The 8640-nt window shown below is 29.6% G+C and overlaps 1 long non-coding RNA gene across 1 annotated transcript; it reads right to left on the reverse strand.

Annotated features, from left to right (window-relative positions):
- Window positions 1–191: 191 nt before the first annotated feature.
- On the reverse strand, window positions 192–7728 carry LOC129303054 (uncharacterized). Its single transcript, XR_008591397.1, has 3 exons — window positions 7365–7728; window positions 4738–5230; window positions 192–433 (listed from the first exon to the last, which is right to left on the reverse strand). It is a non-coding gene; the product is annotated as an uncharacterized LOC129303054 (long non-coding RNA).
- Window positions 7729–8640: the final 912 nt, after the last annotated feature.

Raw genomic sequence — 8640 nt, forward strand, 5'->3', positions numbered from 1 at the left:
GGGGATGGAAGAGGCCAAGAACTGGGGGTTGTCGGTGTAAGAGAGAAGGTTATAGGATCGGCCTGCACCCTTCTTTCAATATCAATAACTATTACGCCCTTTTAAAGGTGCAATGTACTTTATTAAAGAGTTGAATATAAAAAAATATATAATATTTTTAATATTTTAAAGTATAATTAATGTGTTTTTTTTTTCCTAAAACACTCTTAATAAATAAACTACTCAAGCCATTATCTATGAATCCTTATAAAGAGAAGTTTGCTGTTACAGATGAAAAAGTTTAGGAGAGATGAAAGGAAAGGAGTATTGATGAAAGAATATGCCTAAGGATTTGCATTCTTCCACTAATTCAATCATCACTCCCAAAGCTCTTCACGTTTTTCTTTCTTTTGCACTCTGCTATGAAGCAAACCATGCTCCATGAATGGCTTAGCTGAAACCAAAAACAGAAATCGCATTGAACCATTTAAATGAAATGATTGGTTTTAATTTTTTTTTTTTTAAAGGAAGGCACAAAATGAGTTATAATTATGAGTGATTACCTTGTAGATAGTTGGGGAATAAGGGGAGAAATTCTTAAGTAAATCAACTGCACTATGTCATTTGTGATCTACTCAATTAAAATATCCCAAGTTATCTAAATAAAACCATATGTGAAATTATTTTAATTAATTTTATTCTTATAACACAATTCATATTTAATTTCTTTCATTTTCTCTTTTTACTATCATCAATATGAGAATAAATTTATAATTACTATCATTGAAATATCATGTTTTTATTAGACAAACCACAGATGATGTGATACACTCGATCTATCTAAGAATATTTCAAATAAGGGGAGATGCATTTGATAAATGGCTTTAAGAGATACCACTTTAATAGATAGAATGGGAGAGTTAGTCAATATGAAAGAGGTAGAGGATGTGCATTGTTATTCACTCCATTTATGTCCCGTTTGGTTTACTAAATAATAGGAAATATAATGTAATGGTAAGAAATAGAATGTAATGTAATAATGATTACATGTGTTTGTTTGGTATTTCATAAGATTAATATATTTTTTTAGGAAAAAAAATACCAAAAGAATTATGAAATGTCTTTTTTACCCTTAACCACAAAAATTCCACCCATCTTCCTCCTTTTCCTGATGATGGCTCTCTGGCAACATTACCCTCAATCTGAAAAATCAACACCTTATGCTAGTATATACCACACAAAGCAACATAATCCAACCCAAAAACCCACCATTTGTAAAATTAACTTAAAGATAATGAGGAATGGAGGAAGATATGAATGAGATGAGATTTGAGAATGGTGGTGTGAGAGGGTGGTAGTGAGGTGGGCTTTGGATTGGCGGCCTTAAGGTGGGCTTGAGACAGAGAATCTGTCTTCAGCATGGTGACTGTGAGTAGGATGACAGAATCATCAACAGAATGATACGTCTTTCATGATTGTTAGTATCGTTCTCGCGTCCTCGATGGAATCCTCTCAAGCTTCACCATTGTTCTGATTCTTGCTTGCTTGAAGGAGGCTAAGGACGCATGTGATAAAGGATATGGGTGGTCTGGGGAAGGAGCTAACATGCGATGTAGACACAGAAGGGATGGTGGTGACGAGGGAGGAGGAAGGTGGGTTCAAAGGCAGAAGGAGGGTGAAGACGAAGAGAAGGAAATTTGAATAAATTGTTCGGTGGGAATAGATATTACATAAGTTTTTTGATGTAATCCCTATTGCCACATCTAATGTAATTAGGGTTGCATTATGTAATGGGCTTTACAGGTAAAATGTCAACCAAATGACCCATAGAATACAAATTTAAATTCCCTATCAAGACTGAAAATATCATAGCAAAACCATGTTGGAAGCCTTAGCTTGGCAGCTTAGAGCCAGCACTATAGTTAGAGCTGATTACTGTTCACTAAGTCCATGAATAGTAATATGTATCTCGAGCCATGTGTCATAGATAGCTTCGTTGTAATTGATTTGTTAGCTATATTAATGACTATAATGTGTTTCGACGTTGGAGGTGGCTTATTTCAAAAAATTGGTTGAATGACATAACTAGGGTCAGATATGACCTTGAAAGATTTATGGTGACTTTATTTAAATGCAAGCCAACATTCACTTGGATTCAATGGATACCTATTGAAGAGTTAAGAATAAGAATTATATTAGTTAATTTTTCTCGTTTAATATACATAAGAAGTGCAAAAAAGCATATTTAAATTAGTTAAAAATAATTATCTAAATATAATTATTCCAAACTGATTTAGATAAAGGTTTAGAAAAGAAATTTTTAATTTTTTCCTTTAAAAAATTCATTTCCAAATCAATTATGATGTCATAATCAGTTTAAATATGAATGATATCTAAATAGACTATGGCCATAATTGATTTAAAAACTTGTGTTTAAAAGAACAACATTCATTTATCTTTTCAATAACCCAAGCCATGATAGGTTGAAATTTAAAACTTGCAACTTAAAAGTAATGTATATATCCAACGAGTTGGAATACAATATAATTAAATTCAATCAAATTAATTATATAATATTTACAATTTCATTTAACATTCACAATCCAAATAAATTCAACTTCATACAATTCCACTACACTTATTCTAAACTTACTCTTTTAGTAGATTATCATTGTGGGGGTTTAACACGAACAATTCCCAACGTTGCCTAATTTTCTAGACCTCTAATTGAGAAAATGGTGATGTATCATTCCACATCTAAAAAATTAAAGACAAAGAAATTAATTTAGCAATTTCAAGTAATCAAACAATAGATAACGTCTTTAAAATTAGATTTACCTCTTCCATGAACTTAGTCAAACCGGCCATAATGATATTATATACATGTCTCTGTTGGATAGGGATGCGCAGTAGAAGATTAAAAATTTTAAAGTTTCTATCTTGATATGGATTGAACGAACTCGTTTAAGTCAAGGTGGATGGAAGAGTTACCTTTTGTTTTTTTGAACTTGGTGTACGTTTTCTCTAAGAGTTTGGATCTCAAGAGCTGACAACATAGATCTGCTCTCTCTACCGATATCTACACAAAAAGGTCTTTTTAACTCGAATAGCGTGCTAGTGCTCCCAGCGTCCGTTCTTTTTTGAACGTTAGTTTTCTTTCTATAGGGTGTTTCGTGGCTCTCAAAGCGTTTTTTGCCGTCAGAACTTTTCTAACTCTCTCCTCCTTCATAAAAGACGTCTCTATCTATATATAGTATATAGATAAATGTTTTTGTCTTTCACTTAAAAAGCCCACGAAAATATAGTTAAATTTATCTCATAAATTTAATTTATGATATCATATCTAATTTAAATTTATTTTATAAATTTAAATTATAAAATTGACATGATATTCTCTCATATCATATTAGTTATTAAATTTAATCTATCATATAAAATTAAATTTAAAACTAACATAATATAATATCACATATACATATTATATTATATTATATTATATTATATATATACGAATATATATATACATATATATTTTGAAAATATATATATTATATTTAATTTTATATATCATATACATATATCATGTATATATATATATCTCTATATACATGTATATATATATATTTTTTCAAACATATATATATATATATTTGAAAATATATATATAATTATATTTTAAATTTTATATTTCATATAAATATATATATATATATATATAATTCACCCTATATTATATTCATTAAATTTAGACAAATTTCAGATTCAATGAATTTGGACATTATAGCTCAAGTTAGGCTATTTTTGCGTGCAACCCTGTAGGCTCACATGAAATTGATAGTAGGCTAATTACATTATTAGCCCATAAGTCATAAGTAGCCTCTAACAAGATATTGCAACTACCCAATTCACATGAGGATCGATGATCCGATGTAACTTATCATGCAACCGTATCACATCCCTTTTGTCACAACAATATTTCAATCAAGTATGAGACATAGAATTATCATTCTCTTTTACTTGACCATTTCTTTCTCGACCTCTGAGTGAACTGACAATAGCAATGGAAAAACCCTTTCCATTATAATATGGCCATATATTTTTTCAATCTTACTCATCGAAGAGCCTAGTAATATCTCTCACTTAATGTAAGAGATAAATTCCATCTTGATCACTCATATTTCTCTACATAAATATTACTAAACTCAATCATAGCCTTCATGATTACCCAGTCAAAGGTGACTTTTGACTAGGTCAAAGTTCAGTGATCATCATGTAGGGATCCATGATGATCTCAGGTCAAAAGGCTTAGTGATATAGTTACATATGAGATAAGTTTATGACTTGTATCATACAGTTGTCTCATAGTGGGTCGGTCCAGCACCTTGTACTCTTTCAACTACTTATGACTTTGATTGGTATCTTTATAATTAATCAAGTCATTCTAATCTTGTTTCATTTATGATTCTTTATAGATGACCGACCAGGACATTTAAGACAATCACTATAGTTTGTCTAAAGATATAGTTATCATATTAAACATACAATTGATATGATAATAAAAGAGAAATTCATTAAATAACAATGTGCATAGTACAATGATTGGCTCTAGGGCACAATTTTAAATGGTCTCAACACATAAAAACCACATAAACTAGAAGGGGGTTGATGAAAGCTATATAAAATAACACAATATTGTCGAAATTATATTTAGAGGAAGCTCTATCATCAAAATTGTATAGAGTAAAAACATGTACTTACTTTTAGTGTCATCCATATAGGATCCTTGACATCACGTCCATATGGGATCCTTGACATCATGTGAGGCCTTGTACAACCAAACTTGCTTGCCAATTCTCATACCCCTATCATCATTACATAGTTAGTAACTTAATCACAAAAATAATGTATTATGGAAACACACTGCTCACAAAACTTCTTCATTGCCAAATTGAGTTTGTGATGTAGAGAGCATAAGAGAATATAATTGCTCTTCATCAAAAAGACTATCCATTGCTGGCATTTATTGTAAAAAATTAAAATGACTTAAGTAAATATCCAATACCATTACGAACAAATTCATACACGTTTTCTTACAGATTAAGAAATATGAAAAAATAACTGATAACACTACTTGCCACTTTCACTGAGCCTTTGATTCATGTATTGCTCCTTTGCATATTTGGCAATCTCCTTATCATTAGTGAATCATGGCTTGTCTTTGCCCGAGGAAATCAACAACTGATGCAAAAACCTACAACAATGTAAACAAGTTAGTTTCAAGAGTTGAATTGTTTAATTTCATTTAAATTCACATTTACAAGAAGATACATACATCATCCCAATTTGAATGTTCATTGTGGTTACGTCACCATCATTGAGAATTTGAGCTAGATTCTCATTCTCAAAAAAGATTTCATAGTTTTTTATGCCAATAAGATTAAGAACCACTTTTAAAAACTTCGATGGGAAACAATCCACTATTTGCTATTAGGACAAATTGGTCCCCTGAACTTAGCTCGCACAATTAGGTTTTTCAACCCACTTTATTGGAGCACACAAAATTACAATTTAAACTAGATGATAGGGCCAAACAAGTTTTAAATTTCTTTTGGCAAGATCTCCTCTAAAAGTTTGACTACTAATAATAATACAAAGGGAAAATAATGTTATTTAAATCAAATAAAGTTGCATGCAATGCCTAATTGCCTTAGGCCTCCTCTACCAACACTCCACTAATATATAGAAAATAAACCAATCATATACAATAATTTAATTCATAATAATTCAATATTAAAAAATAGGAAGCAAGCATGCTAAGAACAAGTAGGTAGGAAGGAAATGTTAGACATTTTAGTTGTAAATTTTTAATTTTTTAGAGAACAATATTATTTAGAGTTGGCTTCCTTTCTATCTAATAGGAAGGAGGGAAGCCAATGCTATATTCTTCAGCCTTTTTCATATAGAGAAAAGAACTAAATAATAAATTTTTAAAAAAATTTCTACAGAATCTCCATTAAAAGTCAAACTTTCTAATAATTTTATAGCTGACAATACAATAACAATAGTTTAATAAATCACATTCCAGTTAACAACAATCCTTAACCTAATCTAACAATCCAAACACATACTTTATCGTCTAACTATATTTAACTAACCTAAGCTAACAAATTTAACAATCAAGCTAACAAAATTTAACAATTCATACACAAATATAACAATCCAAAAGTTCTAAGGGGCATTTTTAACAATTCAAAAACACCATAAGTTCAATGTGGTAGCTAGCACTAGGCAAATGGATTATGGACCAACCCACGGGTTAGTCCATGCGGTTGGCATTTTTGCAGGTTGGGTCGGGACAGCCTGCAAGATAAAATGGACTGAAAAATTCAATCCAATCTATTTTTTAACAGGCTAGCTAACCCGTGGGCTGGCCCGTAAAAAATTATCAAAATTTTTTTAATAATTTAAAATTTATAATATATATATATATATATTTATTTATTTATTTCATATTTTAAAGAAAATTAGTAATTTAAAAACTTGTAAATAAATAAAATAAACATAGAATTCAATCAAGCAAATTCATTTTGTTAGATTTTTATTATCAATCATCTTCTTGCTTAAATGTGCTATCTTTGTCACTGAGAAAGAAAATTTAAATATAAACTTATATTATTTTTCTCAATGAATTCATATTTTTAATTTCAATCAATAGATTTTATGAGATTAATAAATAATATATATTCAAAATATTTTCATAAAAACTAATAAATCATCTTTACAAACTATAACAAAAATTTTATTTGCAAATTGTAAAAAAAATTTACACTATATTTCAAATATAAAGAACATATTTAAGAGTCATAAATTATATATTTAAAAAATATTATCATTATTGTAGATTTATAAAAAGATATAATGTAATTAAAAATAAAAAATTATTTTTTTAAAATACGCTAGCCCACGGGTTAGCCCGTTTTAGCCTGCTAATTTTACGGGTTGGGTTAACCTAGCCCATTTTAAAAAACGAGCTAATTTTTTTAACCTAACCTGTCAAATTGTGTGGGTTAAATGGGTTAGCTCACAGGCTCAACCCATTTTTTCGGATTTAGTAGTAGCAGGGATATTATACAGAATAATTCTAAGAGCCATTTTAACAAACACCTCACATGCACAACTCAAATACAATGAGCTAAACCATCAGTGACAAAGTGGATTCACAAGCAATGTTTTTTTAATTTAAAACCAATATTAAGCTCACAGTCACAGAAGCATATTCAAGCACAAAAGCTCACGAAAGTTAATCAACAAATTGAAGCCTAAAGCTAGAGAGTGAAGCTCAGAGATTGGAATTTCAGGTGCTTCTTGGAAATTAAACAACATACTTGGGTTGAAGCTTGGAGATTGAAGCACGACCTAAGGTGAAAGATTGAAGCTAGAGAAACAAAGAACGAAGCTCTATGAATGCGGAACACAGATTGAAGCACGAAGCATGCGAACGTGATGAGAAGTAAGAATCACATGAGCACAAGTTTCTAGGTTCGAAGCTGATCTAGGAATTTGGGTTTCAAGCTTTTGAATGTGATGAATTGATTCTGGGTTCAAGAGGTAGCTATTTGAATGCTTTCGAGCGCGAGAGGGAGATGGCTATATGTGATGAATGAACTAATATAAAGGAGAGGGGTTTTCAACAATTGAATCTGGGTTTCAAGCTTTCGAGTACGATGAATTGATTTTAGGTTAGAGAGCTTGAACACTTTTGACTGCGAGAGGGAAGATGGGCATGTGTGATGAATGAGCTTATATGAAAAAGAGGGATTTTCAAAAAATTGGAAGTATATCTAAAATGGTTACAAAGAAAATGGTTTAGATGTATTAAAAAAAATAATTTTTAAAAAATTTGAAACACATCTAAATAAGTTAGATGTGTAAAAAAATATTTTTTTAAAAAAATAAAATATATATCTAATCTCGTTACAATTTATAGCTGATTTAGATGTTTATATAAAATAAAAATAATTTAAATATTATATATTTTTAAATTAGTTATAAATTATAACAGGTTTAGATGCAATATCTGAACCCGTTGCCAGTTACTAAGGGAATCAATTTAAATAGCATATTAATTTTTCATTTATTTAAAACAATGTCTCACTCCTATTTCTAAACTTTATGCTCTTGAACTGGTCTAGATAAAGAGGTTTAAAAAACATATATTTTGTTATAGTGAGAGATTGTGAAAAATGTGAACCATACGTTTTAACTTTAGAAGCTCAACAAGATTTTAACGTAGAAGATGAGGTTGGACGCAGTCGAGCACACGAAATTACAAGATTTATGTGACATTGGAGAAGATGAAAATTATAATGATGATAACTTGGAGATATATTATTTCTTAATTCTTAATAGTGAATATAATTTTTTAATTTTTATTATTATATATGTGGGAGAATAAAAAAATATTTCTGTAAAAAATATTATTATTATTATTAATACCGTGAAATGTAATATTAATGTTCTAATTCCCAAGACTCGAAAACTTTTTGCTTGAAAATAAAAGAAAGATTATTATTAGATCTTGTCATTTTATATTCCGTTGGAGTCTTTTCCTAAAAATTATAGACATTTTTTAAAGAAAATAATAAATGAATTTCCGTTGTT

This window comes from Prosopis cineraria, unplaced genomic scaffold (assembly GCF_029017545.1).
Source record: "Prosopis cineraria cultivar Desert tree isolate PC_DT_omini unplaced genomic scaffold, ASM2901754v1 PC2, whole genome shotgun sequence".
Taxonomy (NCBI): Eukaryota; Viridiplantae; Streptophyta; class Magnoliopsida; order Fabales; family Fabaceae; genus Prosopis; species Prosopis cineraria.